The 17,887-nt window shown below is 30.2% G+C and overlaps 1 protein-coding gene across 1 annotated transcript in view; it reads left to right on the top strand.

Annotated features, from left to right (window-relative positions):
- The window catches only part of Elp4 (elongator acetyltransferase complex subunit 4), a 270,465-nt gene that overhangs the window by 142,155 nt on the left and 110,423 nt on the right, over positions 1-17,887 (top strand). The window lies entirely within an intron of this gene.

The raw sequence follows: 17,887 nt of genomic DNA, 5'->3' as shown, positions 1-17,887 counted from the left end.
AAAAACTTTTTTTGTGACCTTTATGCAAGCAATGATGACAGAAAGCAGTAGCACAAAAGATTTATTTCAACTTAATCTTGCTAAAGAGCAAATGAACATAGAACTATTAAGCAATTAGAGTTGATGTTTTTATTAACGAAGTAAATGTTCAGAGAGAGATGGCTTTTGGGTGATGTGATAGTTATCAGTATAGTGCAATTTTTTTTTTTTTTTAACAAAGACATAAAACAGCCTAGCAGCCTTGACAAACCATTTTGTTTAATCTCTTTTCAAATGAAAAGCTCTTAAGCAGGCCACTTGTCTTAACTGCTTGAAACCATAAAAAGAGAGAATTGCCACCAATAAATTAGCATATTTTTAACTTCATCACCAAATGATGGTCAATGTGGCTTGGCACTGCTTTGGTGTTTGGGACTTCACCCTTAAGTGACCACTTTGGCCCTTTTTTGACCCTCTGCCCTCTTTAAGCTGGCCACTTGATAAGGTAACTTAATGGTTCTCTCTCTTTTTCTTTTTCCCTTTCCATTTGCAAGTAGCACTAACCTATAAATCATTGTAAAGGCCCTATCCAGTGACAAATTAATGTGCCCTCCCCCTAATTAATGGTCATCAATGTCCTTAATTATCTAATCCTATTGAGAGCAGTTAATAGTTAATCAGGCAGCCAGTTCTTCAAGCAGGTCATCTCTGCAGGAGTGTTAGAAGTTTCTCATCTGGGGACACTCCCTTCAAAAGCCACTTAAAGCCAAAAGAGTGAGAGTGTAGAAATAGTGATTCTTGAGCTAATTTGCTTTAGTTCTCAAAAGAAACCATTGAAATGGAACCCAACACTGTAATTGTTCAAACATTGTTTCAGCTTTTCTAGTAGAATACTGAGTAATTTACCATTATATTGCTTAAAACTTTAGAGGTATAAATTTATAGCTTATTGTTCCAAGGAAAGCAGGCTTATCATTTTATTTTAAGTGGAGTTTATATTTTAAATGAAATATGTAAATTGCACCCTTTTCCCCAAAATCAAAATTCTGTCAACCAAATCTAGGTATCATTTCTATTATTATCAAAATTAAGCAAGGTGATTCCCCAATGAAAACAATTATTGTGCTCAAAGATTAAAGTAGTACAGTATATGAATCATATTTATAATCTCTCTTCCTCTTTTTTTTTTTTTTTTTTTTTTTTGGAGAGTTGGGAAGGAAGAGAAATGATGGACTTACATAATGTCAAGTGGAACCTCTTCTTTGAATAACTAGGTTCTAGTAGAGACTGCACTTTACCATTAGAGCTGTTGAGAGATCTTTTATTAACCACACAAGTTTACATTCCTATTTTCTTTTTTCTTCTTCTCACTTTACTAAATTCAGAGAGCCATTATAATTGGTCACCCTGTGCTTTGGAAGCAATATTATAAAACATTGTTTTTTAAGAAGTGAATATTCAAAACAATTGATCAGATCCTTTGCCTTTTGGCTTATAACCTAATCAGAAAATAATTTTGGGTTTTCTTAATAGAAATATAGGTGAAACCCATTCTATATAACTTATTTACTTATGCTATAATATTAAATTTGGTTATTAGAAAAATATAAAGAATCTAACAAACTTAAGTACATGTAGGTGTAATTCAAACAGAATAAAAGCATGTAGTTTATCTAAAATTAAGTGCTTTCAGTATAGCATTATGCATTATAAAATGCATACCCAAACAGATAGCAAGTCTTTAGGGATATATTATAGAAACTAGAAACAAAAGTAGACATTACCTGGAAGTAATTAGTTCAAGGATTCCTTTATTAGGAGAAAAATCATCAATCGTGTGCCAATGTTTTAGTATATACAACAAATCCATTTTTTTCAATAGCCTGATGCTTTAAAAACATAATTTCATACTAGCTTGTAAAATCTGAGACTATAATATACCAGACATTATATCTGAGTCTTCTTTCAGAAGCAAAAGGTGGTGCTTTGGCAGGTAAAGTAAAAATAGCTTTTCTGATTTCATGTTGGCAGATTTGTTACATATTGAAATTAATTCTTCTTTACATGGTCTCAAAAAGGAACATAGTTTGAGATACAGAACAAAAGAAACAGGCCAACACCCTTATCCATATTTTTAGGGTACTTTTTTATTTAGTCATTGCCCTTTTTATGTATGAAAACTGATTAATATTTTTTACTAACAACTACTAGGTCTTTTAGCAGATAAAACAACTTTAATAGTCTCTAATTTATTTGAGTGATTTGAAGAAGTCAAAAGAATATTTTTTCCTTCTTGGAGTATGTATTGGTATTATCCAGAAAAGTGGAAACATTTATCTAACCACAATAAATTATTACTGACACCTATAACTATAAAACTGTGTAAATTAGCACCATCTATAAAAACCATAGCATAATCATATCTATACTAATAACACTAAAATCCTAGTATGTATTCTAGGTAAGTATTCACCAAAGAACTAAGAATAGGATCATTTACAAGCAGGTGTACAATCTTTGTTGAAATATACACACTGTAGAGAAATTATAAATAGGGATTTTAACCAAATAATGCAGCTGTAAATATTATATAAGCGCCACTGGTTAAGTGACCCATGCATACTGCCTTCACAGTTACTACTTGATATATAGTTTCATTTCTGAGGTGAAATTAATGGCTTAAACTTGCATTATTTTAGTTTCTGTGATTATTTTGCTTCTTTAATGTGATTATCATAAGCTAATTTTTTCTTACATTATAATTATGATATAGTTATAATACATAAACAAGTAAGATTTGGTAGAATTTGAAATATGGCTGCTATTTGATTATATAAAAGCAGAATTTTCACTTGCATTTAATATTATTTTGTTATTTTGATGTGTTTTGAGCTTCTACATTCTATAAATATAATTTTCTAATGTGAATGATAATGTATTATTAGTTGCAACATCTATAAGTTTATTACAAAGAGGGTTTCTACTTACGGGAAAGTTTTTCAGCTATAAGAATCAGTGTTTTTAAGTTCAAGTCAGAGTACGATCACTGGGATATGCCAAAAAGTACAAGATATATATCATTTACTAAAAACTTACAGTATGTGGATTAACAATATTCAGTCTTGAATTGTCCCAGAAGTAGTAAGTATCATAAATAATGCCTATGTGGATCTTGTAGACTAGATGAATATTGAGAGCAGAAAATGTCAAAGTGTACCAAGTTTTTTCAGGGTGGCCTTATGATACTTTGTACTTAATTCAGAATACAGATCTCAGTACCATTCCAATCACCAGGAATTTTTTTCTTAAGTATTAAGACCAGAATCATGGGTGACACTGGTATGAATTAGCTTTTCTTTGATGCTATCACATAACTTGATATGACTACAGAATTATTTGAAATTTTTACATTTTGGAAAAGTATAAATTCTTGTAAACTACTAAACACTATGAAAATGCTTAGCAAATTGAGTTGTTTGTTGCTTAATACTTTAGTCTTAGGTTTACTTTCTTCTCTACATTTATTTTCAATAGTCTTTCCAATTTTTAAATGAGAAGTAAGAGGGTGAATATATGTTTAGTATATCTAGAGATGGGGAGAGGAAGAGTTAATTTGCTTGTCAATTCACAGTTATGTCACTAAGTATAATAATGGAAAACTAAATGTCAGACTTAGAAGCCTTATTATAAGTAGGACCATCATGGGCCATATAGTCTAATATACTTTGTCTGATAATGATGCCCATCAGAAATATTGGTTTCTTTTTAAGTTAGTTTTTATTCCAGTTAGCCAAAAATAAATGTAAAAAATCAAAGTTCAACATAATAGGCATCTATACATTTTTGTGAAACATAAATGAACATTCTTCAACAATCAAGTGTAATTTCCTATCTGTTCACATTTTAATATTTATTATATTACTATGCCCATTCATACTTTAATTCCTGAGAGAGACATATAGCAGTATCCTATATATTTTACATTCCATAGTGAACCTATCAAAAGTGCATACCACCTTAAGGGGAACACAGTTTTGAGACTGTCTAATCCTATTTCTTCCCACTTTGGAATCTTAATTAGAAGAGATAAGGAAAAAAAAAAACATCATTTAACTAAATTATTGTCTTGAGTCTGTAGCAAAAGGTATAATCCGCAATTGGGCCAATTAGTGAACCCCATAGTTAGCTATGCTGCAGCGAACAATTTGATTAGATCTGACACCATCCTAGTTCCCACTGTTGTTTTGCCAGGTATGATGGTCAGACTTCAAAGAGCTTGAGGCATCAGCAGGGCAAGGTTTGGAGGCCAGCTTAGGTCCGGTTGTTAATCTCTCTGCTAAAACCACAGCAACTCTCACACAAAACAAGCTTACACGACACAATCATGCGGTATTAAAGTTAGAGTTGAGTCATGCCAATTTGCCTTTGATTTTTTGATGATTGACCAAAGATGGCTACATGACTAGACATATGCTAAAAGTATACTGATTAGGTAATTTCCCAAAATATTTGAAGTATTTTTTAACTTCCTATATAAATGTTGTGAAAACTTACTCCTTTTGATCAAACCTTCCAGAGTAATAGTATTTTATTGGTGAATAATGAGTATTTCTTACTGGCAGCCTGAGTACTAAACTTTTCACTTACCATTTCATCTAAGTTTATCTTTACATTAACAGTTCCTTAAGGAGACTGTAAAAGGAAATTGTTTCTAAGTGGTGAGCTTTTTAAAAATCTATTAAGCCTATTGAAAGAAAAAAAAAAAAAAACATTTTTCCCTGAGTCATTTATGTTCACTGACAATTTTTCTGAAATTTCTTTATAATTGTTTTCCACTTAAATGTTGAGTAAAGTGCCCTTCCAGAATGTGATTGCATAAGTGTTCTTCTCTCTGCATTCTGATTTGTTGAAATAGTGCAGTAATAGTGACATGTTTCCATTCTGAGAAAAGCCTAAGGCTGCTTTAGTATTATTCCGAATGATTGAAACTGCCATCTTGCTGACTTTCCCTCGGGCAGCACAAGGCCTGTTTGCTTTTGTGTTCATTTCACATGATGTTCGGCTGGCATAACATCATTGCTTCATTTGGCAAGGAAGATTCAATTCATGTTTGCCTATTATAAAATCTTCTGTATAGTCACCAACACCTAATGTGTTAAACTTGCAATTAATTACATGAAATGAATTGTATTTCTTTGAAAAATATTATTAAAATATCTTGACTATAAACAACTTTATATAAAAGTCTTCATTTTATAAATTGAACTTAAGATCTAATGTTATACCTTGCACTATTTATTATATTAATTCATAAGTACATTTTACTAGGGAAATTTAAGGAAAGCATAATATGTTTGAACAACAAGACAATTGCACAAAGCAGAAATCAAATATTTTTAATCCTGTTAATTGTCTTTAGTTCATGCATTTCTCAGAAAGATATTATGGTACCTTCAGTGCAGTTATCAAAACTTTGAAACCAGGATGATATAAACTCAGTATTATCTAAAGATGCAGAGACAAAAAAATTTCTCCTCTTTCCTAAATTTTGAAGTCATGAATGTTTATGTATATGCTCTGTGGTTTGGCTTGGGAAAATTACATGGCAGTGCTTTAAGGGTTTTCTTAAAGCATTTGTAGAACTACTGAAGCAGAGTTTACCAGTTTATATGATACTCTCAAGCAGTTCCTTTCACAGTGTGTCATTTATGTGTCTAAGGAAGATAGAAAAAGAAAACAAAATGATGGCAAATCAGAGCTGTCCCATTTCCTCACCTAAACGTAATGTTGAGTTCCTAGTAGATAAGAACATATATTCTGTTAGTATATCCTTCAACATACCTGCATACTAATGCTTAATAAGGTATCTTTGAACTTTGTGGTATATGTAACTTTAAGGATACTTTTTTATCCAAAACATTCCCAGTTTAGTCATTGCCTAAGCATCTTTGCAAGCAAATGTTTGCTTTAATCCTTTCCAGGCCTTTTGTGTATTTGATTGTAGGTTAACTATCTCATTCTCTTCTTTAGAGACAATTTACCCATCTGAAGTATTAAGTTACAATCACATACCCTGTTTTAATTCTTGGTGTAACATTTACATATTGCTATAATTGTTTCACTTCATTTATTTCCTCAACCTCATCAGTAAAATATTAACTCCACAAAAATTAGGGACATTTAGCTGTGTTGTCTGCAACTAAATCCTGAACATTTGTAATAGGTATTCCATAAATATTTGATAAATTACTTTTTTTAAATTAACTTTGTAATAAGTTTCTTAAAAACATGTATTTCATTTGTTCAGGGCATTGTATTGTATGCTTTCACATTCATTACCATATTTAATTATTATTTTATCCTCATAGAAACCCTTGCAGGTAACTATTATACACATTTTAGTAAAGAAATATGAGGAATTACTTAAGCTTCCCAAAGTTGTTCATCTATGGTTACCAGAATTAAATATAGACCTTCTGACTCAGTGTGCAGGGTTACAGTAGAATGTTAAAATGTGTTCAGGAATTCTGATAATTATAATTAATAAAAAATAGTTTCATTAAGTGTTTAACAGGGTCCTAGGAATAATGCAACTGTTTTATAGGTATTATTTAATAGATCTCACAACTTACCAGATACCATTATTATCTACATTTTACAAGTAAGGAAACCTACAGTTCAGAGAGACTAAGCAACTTAATTTACCCAAAGTCAGAGAACCAATAACTAACAAAAGTGACACCTAAATCCAAATTTGTTTTATTCTAAAGCCTGTGCTTTTAACTGTCCACCATGCCCCAATGGTACAAACATTGTATATCTTCAGTGCACATCATGTCATCAATGTAATATTTAACCATTGTAATAGTTTCAGTATATAAGCCAGAAAGCCTCTGTCCTAAAGAATTTTCAAGCAAGAAATGGATTTTTAAAAATCTCAGAAATAGGTGTACGTTATATATATGTATATGTAATATATATATAGACATGGGATATTATGTATGTTAGCATTCATCCTTCTGGCATAACAAGCACTTATGAAATTATGAAGTTTAGGTTAATCATAGCTTATTCCTGATATAACATGATGCTGTTTTATATATAAACCTACTCATATATATGATTATATTAGGGTAGCAATATTGTTCTTTCCTTTCACCTATTTCAGGTAGATTATTATGGAAAATTTATTTTGCCAAAAAAATGCAAAGCCATTGCCTTTGATTGGATTTTAAATCCAACAAAAGCCAGCTACTCTGTACGAAAACAAAAAAATGTGGTTCACTTGTTTCAGCCAACTATTTTGAAATAATTCAAAAGTAAGCCAAATTAACTTACAACGTATTATATTATTCCCTCAAGTTCTGTGTTCAACTTCCTTTGCAAATGTTAATTTGTTCATAATTAGCTAACATGTTTTATGTTATATTTTACATATTTCTAGATTATTTTATATCTCTGAAACATCAAAAATTATCCTGTAAGATAATTAAGATATATGCAACTTCTAAGTTAATAAAGGTCTGCTAAGTTTAATTTTTCAAATTCCGAACTTTTTACTTATCTTTTATCATAATAGTTGTAATGAAGGTTTTATTCATTCTTATCAAAAGCTGTTGTTTTCCTTTGCAAATATTTTATTTGTTGGAAGTTCTCTGAGTACTATCTTTAAGAAAAATTAAACAATAAATCCTATGATTGCAAAGTATTTTCCTCTTTTATTGATTAATACTATTGCAGACATTTCCAACAACTTAGTAATATGAAGAAATTGTGTTCCTCATTAAGGCAACATGATATTAAACTTAAATTTTTAGTTTTTAAAAGATAAGATTAGGGAACAGAGAAAGTAGGGTATAATGGAAATGTATTTAGCCCCAAAACTAGTAAAGCAGTTCTCTTATTTAATTAGAAATTAAAATTCACAACTTCATGCCATGGTTGCCTTTTAGTAAAGTAACCAGTTCAGGTCCTTCATATCTAGATACTGAAGTTCACTGAACTGTTTTGTCAGGTGCTGTCAAATCAACCCACAATTGTTGTAGAGAATCAAATTAAATCATTTTGGCATGAGCTTTCCAGAAATAAGATAACCAATACGAAGGTTTAATGAAATTGAGTATTTGGTTTCAATGTTTTGTAAGATCATCAAAAATATATTGCACTCATTCATAAATTTCTTAGTAAAGCAGTTGAAATATCTGATCCAGTACTTTATTGGAAAATTATTTAAATACCACTGCTTGATATAAATAATATTTGAACATATTTGGGTATATCTTGTTTTAGGTATAGTATTATTTACTGATGTCCAAGGAATAAAACTTCAAAATATATAATAATTTAGTAAAGGGGAGAAGTATCTTTTACTAAAATTAAAAATGTTTATTATGAAATAAAGCTGGTATTAATTTTGATATAACTATGTTTCCAAAGGTCACTATAAGCAATGTTCTATTTTATTTTGTTTGTTTGCCTTTTTTTTTTTTTTTTTTTTTTTGTGCTGGGGATAAAACCCAGGGCCTTGTGCATGCAAGGCAACCATTCTACCAACTGAGCTATATCCCCAGCCCCAGCAATGTTTTATTTGATCAAATTTCTTAAGTCTTTGATTAAGAACTGTTTATGAATATTTAAAATATTTAATTCTCCTATGATTAAAAAATAGTTCGTGACCAAGAGTTATTTTTAAAGGTATTATTATAGTATGGATTTAAATGTCTCAAACTTTTCACTTGTACATTTTGATATACATTTTTATTGTTAATATTTCTACCATTTCTGCTCAATAACCTAAGAAATATTTTCCTAACTTATACTGTAGCTATGGTGTAGCTTTGAAAAAGCTTGTAACAAAAAGCCCCTTGGTGCAATTTAAAGGTCACTTGTACATATTGTAATAGGCTACTCATTTACAAGATCTTTGTGAAGGGTCACTGCTATAGCATGAAATGGATTGCCCTTATTGAGCTTATAAATAAATGGGTCAACTTATCTTCTATTCAGTAAGCAAAGGAAAAGGCTAACACAATACTAATTTATTAATATTTTTATAAGTAAATTACTAAAATGTTAAGCAAAACCACATGCATTAGCGCCACATTCTTGACATAATTATAGAAAATTATTGAAACATGTAATTACAGCTTTTAAGGGAAAACTGCTTATATATATTAAGTATATACATATTTGTTTATTTGTTTAAATATATGGATCATGTCCACGTAGAGCAAAAAACAGCACAGTGGTATATGTTCAACTATTTACCATTAAACTATCATATTTCAAAATAGCTAACTTATATAGTCCATTTTTTCTGTACTGATTTTCAAACCTTGTCAGAGAAAAGTATTAAAAAGAAATCAAACTACGTAGTGGTTTATTTTAATTATCTTTCACAGCCCCTCCAGTACTCTAACGAGTTAAAATGGTTCAGGTAAAAATATTAGTAATGCTCTGTACTAAATGAATTCAGTAGCCTGATTTTTCAATAAATTAAATTTTTAAATAAAACTAAATATAATAATGGAAATATTTTTCTTTTATAATAATATTAATACTTCGATTTTTGCATATAATACATATATTTATGATGTGGAAGTCATTTTTAGTTTCAAAAAATCAAATTGTAGAAACTGGAGATATAGCTTAACAGTAAAGCATTTGCTAGCATGTATGGGGCTCAAGGTTCAATCCCCAGCACCATCAAAAAAAAAAATCAAATTGTAAAATTATACTAATGAAATAAATTTATCTAGCACTTTTAGATTCTTCCCTTTGCATTTAGACATTCAGACACACAACAACCACACACCCTTAATTTGGGGGGTCTGGTGGTCACTGCATACTATCAAAAATAACAATAAAATTAAATTTCTAGTGAATGCCAAACAAAATCTTCTAGGTTAAATAAAAGTAAGTTAACATTGGATTTCAACTAAGATTCAAATGAATGATAACATTATCCTTTAAAAACCTGTGGGACTGGCTGGTCTATAGAAGTACTAAAGCTGGTTATGAAATAGAATGAACCCTGATCCAGGACTGCTCTTCTCTGCTTGTCATTTAGTTCTTGAATATCTACTCTACTTGTTTTGTTTATTTTTGCTGCTGTACTTAAGTAGAGGGAAAACAGCATGCATTTCTGAAATCTCTTTTATACAGTACCAACATTTTGGAAAAATATCATTCTTTTAAAGGCAAAAGTGCTATGAACTTAGGCCTGTTTTATTCATCATCACATCCCTTTCCAACTTCAATGCCTGATCATGTATATACTCAGCAAATATTGAATGAATGGATGAATGAATAAACGAATGCCTTCTTGACACTGGTCAAAACATTCTAGACAGTGTGACCATAAAAGTCTTACCATCAGCTGAGCATGGTGACGCATGCCTGTGATCCCAGCAACTCAGGAGGCTGAGGCAGGAAGATCACCAAGTTCAAGACCAACTTCAACAACTTAGCAATGCCCTAAGCAACGAAGTGAGACCCTGTCTCAAAATAAAAATAAAAGAGGCTGAGGGTGTAGCTCCGTGGTTAATTGGCCCTGGGTTCAATCCCCAAAACCAAAAAAAAAACTTCAGACTATATATGGAATAGTCTAATAATGCTAATATAGTTTAATATAGTTTTCCATAGATGCTCAAAAATACTTTTAAGGTTTTTCATAAGTAAAATTACTTTCAGCAATTATCAGCTAATAATATAAAGTGTTATAGCTGAAATATGAAGTAAAACTGTACTCCTCAAAAATATCAGATAATCACGAGCAAGGTCATAGTTCAGCAGTGGAGTGCTTGCCTCCCACGTGTGAGGCCACTAGGTTCAATCCTCAGCACCACATAAAAACAAATAAATAAAGTAAAAGTATTGTGTACATCTACAAATAAAAATATTTTTTAAAATAGCAATTAATCAATGAGAAAGAAAGTTCTAGTTAACAGTATGTGATATGGGGTCTGAATCATTTTTTCATTATTGCCATGTTATTACATTGAGATTTATTTTGAATGCTTCATCTTAAAAGATCTAATAATAAATTTTCAAATTTATAAATGTCAATAAAGAATTTCAAATCTGATTCCTGATGTGAACTAAAATTTATTTATTTATTTATTTAATATTTATTTTTTAGTTATCAGCGGACACAACATCTTTGTTTTGTATGTGGTGCTGAAGATCGAACCTGGGCCACACGCATGCCAGGCGAGCGCGCTCCCGCTTGAGCCATATCCCCAGCCCCGTGAACTAAAATTTAGACTAAGTTTCTAAAAGTCCTCTAGAGCATAAATCCTAATTCCCTCATTTGAAGTACCAATACTTTCTAATCCCTGTTGACTATTATTATTTCTTGTGTTACTATTCCTAGTATTCAGTAGCAAATATAGTTAGTTATTTCATTGCCTATATGTGTTCCTGGCTTTAACAAAAATATTAGAGAGAGAGAGAGATGGATGAAGTATAAAATGGAATTTGTAACATTTTGGACATTTTGGGTTAAATGTATTTTAACAGCAAAGTAATACCTTTTCCATCATAAGAGAATCTAGGACTATCCTTACTAAAGAATCATCCATTGGCCTCTTAGTGAACATAAAGCTGACAAGTTCCAATCTAGTTCTTTAGTTTGACTTCTTAAGAATGTTCTCCTGAGAAATCCAGAAATAAATTTAATTAGGAACAGTTATAATCAAAAGAAAATTTTGTAGAAAATAATTTATAACTGCATTTCCTTCACATAACCTATTGACTTGTTAGCTTAGTCAAAAAACAGAAAGAATACTGATAAAAATATTTTAAAAACATGATCTACTCTTCATAGTACCAAAAGTACTTTGCTTTAGCATTCAATCATTATAGCATCCCCATCTACTCCCATTTATTCAAAGGGTTCTTATGTATTGGTCCATGTAAAATTAAGTGTGGAAAGGGCAGAATAAAACCAGTTATGACCCTGTTGCATTAGATCATGAAGTATTGAAATACAAATAGGCCTATTTGTTTTGTCTCTGAATACTTTTACACTACTATTGCTAAATTGAAAATTTATGGCCTGTAAAGCCAAAAATATTTACAGAGAAAATTTGCTATAAAGAAGACTTACTTTAGAAGGCTACATACTTTAAATAAAATTTGCTAATTGTCAATTGAGTGATATGATTTATAGTTTTAAATTAAGCTTTATTTGAAAAATAATGGATGCACACAATCATTTGGTGTGTAATTTGCACTTAAAAATTAATACATTCTCTTTGAGAAAACACTTAAATTTTTCTCAGGTTGCATTAATGTCTCTTTGAGAAAATAGTTAAATTTCATAAAAGGTTAAAATTGGAAGGGAGATTAATGTGCTTCAAAGCTAACTTCTTATTATGTGCACATATTTTCTCATCCAGCTTCTCTGTAATCACGTGGAACTCACTTTCTTAGAGGCACCCCATTTCATTCTCTACCAGATTCTTTCAGATGCTAAAGCAGCCTCTCATCCATTAGTACTAATTTTGCTTTCTGAAGCCACATGAAAATTGCTATTTTCTCTGTACCCTTACTGTACTTAATATATGAGGAACAATTTTAATTTGTATGTATATCTTCTTTATCATCCTTAGATTTATATTTCTTTATAAAACATTAAAAATTAACTATGATGTTTATTATATGTCTTACTTAGAACTTAAGCATGAAGCCCATATAATTTTAAAAACATCCTTTAAAGGAATCTTTTTCGCTTTTGTAAAGTAGAGCATTAATTAGATATACTAAAGTAATAGTTTTGAATCCTGAAGTAAAAAATGCTTTATGAATTACATTTTTATACAATTTAAATATTAAAATTCAATGTTTTTATTTGTAGCATGTTTAAATACACAGATAACTTCATATGATTAAAAATGATAAAAGTCAATGTTAAATGTGATATTTTTGAAATATCAAATATCTCTTAAAATAATTAAAGATAATTTTACTATGTAAGTAAAACAAAAAATGTAGCATTAAACTTTAATGACAGAATATTGAGGTATGAGGACATATTTCTAAGTATTGATTTTTATCAGTAGGAATGCACAAAGCCACACCATCCAGTGTCTAGAATTGTCAAATTAAAGCAGAAGGTTTCAGCAGACATTTATGGATCAAGAAGTCTTGCTTATTTTCATTTTGTATTTTTTTAATTATAAAAATTTCTTAGGCAAGGGAACAAGATCATATTGAAGGTTAAAATATAGATATAGTCTTATAAGTAAGTTAGTGCTGGTAAGATTACTTTTAAGCCATAGGAAGCTTAAGTTGGAATGTTTATCATTTAGATAGGAAATTTTAACATGAGAACACTTTTACTCAAAATAGCTTTTATTTAAATTAATGCAAAATATTATACTTTAATTAAGTACTTATTAGTGACTTTGGCATTTGAAAACTGTCTTAAAATTAGGTAAAACAACCCCCCTTTTCAGAGGGGGTTTATAATATAGACTAGAAAAGATTGCATGAAATACCACACAAAAAGGACTCAACTTAGTGTTTTCAGCCTAATAAAAATGTTGTAAAAATACTTGTAAGCTTGAAAATCACACTAGCTATTCTTGTTTCAAATTCTGTTTAATATATTGTTCTGTATGATTTTATAATAAACAGATTACTCCTTGAACAGGAATTAAGAATAAAGCTGCCAGGAAGGGGTTTTGTTGTCAGAGTAGTTCCCGCCTCATGTTTTGTAAGAGATTTCATGGTCCCATTGTAAAGAGTAGATGATTTAAAACGTGTTCCCAAGATAAACTTTCCCATTGTCATTAATGAGGATGGATAATACTGAGTGACAAGTGCATTAGGAATGACACAGAAAGAGCTGTTAGATTTGTCAGAGCGTATCACTTCAGGCATTGACACTTGAGGACATTCTTTTTGTGGATATTTGGCTGGGGGGGGGGGAGTCTGATTTAAAGACACCAAAGTTTGTGTTTACTGATAGAATGATGTATTTTACAATTTATAAATATATATTTTCCAGTGTTTATAAAATATTTGGAAAGTTAGTTAGATTGAGTTCTTCCACATTTGAAGTTCAATCTTTTGTTATATTCCAATTTCTTTCCAAGAAAGTCATCAAACTGCATTAGCATTGCACTTCAAATATTTCTACAAAACTAAGTTGTCCTTTTTAAAAAGTCACTTCTCAGAATATCCAGTGAAAGGAAGGATACAAAAATTATGTAAACTTTTAAGTTTTTGTTGCCCGATTATATATAAAAGGCATCATCTTGAGAATGAATATTTTGAAATAAGAAAATACATATAATTATTACCACCCTAAAAATACATTACTTCAGAGAAACCTTTTAAGTATTAATCAGTAAACAATTAATAATGTATGACTTTGCTGGTTATTTAAAGCATTTCCAAACTGATGTATGCCTCTCGATTTCAATTTTGAACATGCAATTGGTCACTTTTTCGCCTTGGTTCATCTTTCGTGCTGCCAACCAAATTTTGTCTCTGTATACCTTTTTGACACTAATAATGACTGAGTCTGTGTTCATTTGAGTTCAAGATTTCCCAAGCGGCAGTTTGGTGCTGGGATAAACTATGTATCATGATTACATACCACTAATCTGTCTCAACCAAACCACCCTATGACTGAAATTATACTTGACAGTTTACCTCTTCTTGATGAGCCTGAGGTGAACATAGCTACAAACCATCCCTGGGAGGACATGGCAACTACTCCATATGCTAGGGAGGGGCTTTTTATTTGTGACACAAGACTTCAACTATGCCTGTAACACAAGGGAGGTTTCTCTCTCCACCCCTGTCTTTCCCTCTCCTTCTCTGTCATTTTTCTAATATTTAATAGTATTACTTCTCTATTTCACAAAATTCTTTGCATAAAAATATTTGGTAAACACTTGCAGGCACTCTAAGTTTTATGTATAATGTTAGCTTTGTCATATGTTTAAAAACCATAAAGTCATTTTTAAAATATGTATGCTTTCTAAAATTTGTTCTATTATATACCATAGTTGTCAAATATTGAATATTTCCAATTAGTATCTGACACTAATCAGAATTCATCAGTTCTAAAAACATCTTAATATTTTGTATAATGAAAATGTTTCTTAGAATGAGTTTCTCAGAAAATATTTTCATTTTAACATAAAAATGTTTTTAAAAATAGTTTCAAATTCTTTAAATTTTTTAAATAAATTTAAAGAGAATAAATTGAAGACTCTACTAGAAAACATTTAGGGTTTTTTTAATAAAGATTTTCTATCCAGACTTAATTAACATTTTCTACAATTGCTAAAGTCTAGTGAAAAATGGCTACTAAAGGAAATAAATTAGTTACTGCCTTATATCGTATTTGAAAATGCTTTTCCTTTGGAGTCAAAATATTATCAAACATTTTTGAAGTGATGGACAAAAAGAGGTTTAAAGCCTTACTGTTAATACTCTGGAAAAAAGAAAAATCTAAAATAATTTTCAAGAATGTGCATGGAGGGTTAAAGACTAGTTTTTACAACCAACATAGAGGCCCAAGTGAATAACAGACTTAACTTGGGAAAGGAAATACCAAGGTTATTTAAATGAAGGCATTTGGATATTAAAATGGCTTTTCATAGACCACATACAGAAAGTTTTTTATAAAATAGAATCTATTTTAATCTGTCCTAGATAGTTAAAATGTGATTCTATCAGAAGAGGTTCAAATGGCTAGAAAAGTTTGGTCAGTAGCGTTCTGTTATATCATCAGAGCAAGCACTTATTAAGCTTATTTCTGTTCTTTATTTTTAAATAAAGTTTAGTGCTCCCTAAGAAAAATATTTTCTATAATATTATGAAGTAATAGTTATAATTCTAATTCAATCTGCAAACATTTTTGTAAAGCACCTGTTGTCAAATAAACATCAACTTTATTTTGGAAATTTATGAAAATTAGTTTTCCAATATCACAGAGGTGATTATTGAGTCTGCATAGTAAATGAAGCATTTATATTTTTAATGGAATATAAATTACTTTTAATAATAAATTTAATCTTTTTATTTTCTGTTACTTTTATTTTAATTAATACAGTATGTGTTAGTGAGCCAAATAAGATTTCTATAATCACCTAAAATAAATATTCTAAAGAAACCATCAAAATACAATATATTTTCACATTTAAAATTTTTCAGTTATATAAATTGTACCACTGAGCTACATAATATAATCCGGTGACATCTATTTCTGAAGAAGTACTATCAAAGGAAATTAGTAAACTATTTATATATATTCTTTATTCCAAAAGAAATTAAATGAAAAATGTCTAATTTATACACTGATTCATGCTAGGCGGACTTAATTCTGTGCTAAATTTTAACTTAGGCAGTTAAATCTGTGATCCATTCATCTTATCATACCAAGTTATTCCTCCCATCTAATTACATGATCATTAAATGTACTTTTTATTGTAGGATGCATCTGCATTATTTTTTAAAAATAAAGTCACTTCTATTTTTCCTACAAGTATCTATTTTCTAATCAGAAGAGTTGATACTACATTGCTTTGCAGTAAATATTCAAAAATTTAAAAATGGTAATTATTGAATACTTATAATCCAAAAAAGTAATTGCTTCATTTGAGAAGCAGAATTGGTTTATATCAAATTTAGAAAACAAGCAAATTATGATATTTTATGTAATATTTAAATAATTATGCTTTTAGTATTTTAATAGAAGCCTTTTTCAACTCTTTAATATACATTTATGCCTAAACATAATACATTGTGAATCCTATAAAAATGTGACAATAAAGTAAAATGGTCATGCCTTTTAGCAAGTAAACTGTATAAAATTATACAAAAAAAATGCCTTATATCATCCTATACAGCAAAATTATTGTGTTCTTCAGACTTTAATAAAGTGATTGGCAGAAGTCAAATCGCTTGTTTCCTACCTCAAGAAAAAATAGTCCTTTCCCATTATTATTACTTAAAATAATTCCCTTTGCTTTAAATATCAGGATGAAATTTCTGTGATGTTCTGTGTGTGTGTGTGTGTGTGTATGTGTGTGTGTGTCTATAAGAGCCCTATAAAAGAAGTGGTCTGTCAGATTTTTAATATTCTGACAGAATGAAACAATCATTATTTCAATATAATGTACATTGGAAGCTTAGGGACTGATTATGTGAGAATGAAATCAATCTTACATGTTATTAATTCATTTAGTAAATTCCTTTGGAGGTATTTAGGTGAATTTTTACTCTGGTCCAGTGCTTTTTATTAAAATATGTGTTGAGGAAGTCAGTGCCTATGCCATTATGTTGGAGTATTGAGCCTACGTTTTCTTCTAGTAATTGCAGAGTTTCTGGTCTTATTCCTAGGGCTTTGATCCACTTTGAATTGACTTTTGTTCAGGGTGAGAGATAGGGATCAAGTTTCTATCTATGGATATCCAGTTTTCCCAGTACCATTTGTTTAAAAAGCTAGTTTTTCTCCAAAGTATGTTTTTGGTACCTTTGTTGAATGTTAGATGACTCCATCTATGTGGATTTGTCTCTCTATCTTCTGTTCCATCGGTCTTAAAGTCTGTTTTGGTGCCAATATTATACAGTTCTTGGTACTGGAGCTCTGTAGTATAATTTGAGATCCAATATTGTGATGCATCCAGCAATTGCTTCTCTTGCACAAGCTGCCTCTCTCCTCATCTCTTTCCTTAACAGTCAAGTTGCATCTTGACTGTTTCACCTTCAGTCTTCACAATGGCCCATTCCTCTATTACTTCATGTCTTTTGTAAATGCCAAAAACAATCTTCCCTTTTCCTCCAAGCATTCTTGGTAGATCAATCTTATTCTGAATTTAGTCTTCAACGTAGATCTCATTTCCTCTAAAATTTCTTCCTAATTTTTCAAGACTGGGTTAGGTAG

Source organism: Marmota flaviventris, chromosome 9 (genome assembly GCF_047511675.1).
Source record: "Marmota flaviventris isolate mMarFla1 chromosome 9, mMarFla1.hap1, whole genome shotgun sequence".
Taxonomy (NCBI): domain Eukaryota; kingdom Metazoa; phylum Chordata; class Mammalia; order Rodentia; family Sciuridae; genus Marmota; species Marmota flaviventris.
Note: the sequence above shows the minus strand (reverse complement) of the source record. Positions and strands in the feature narration are given on the sequence as shown.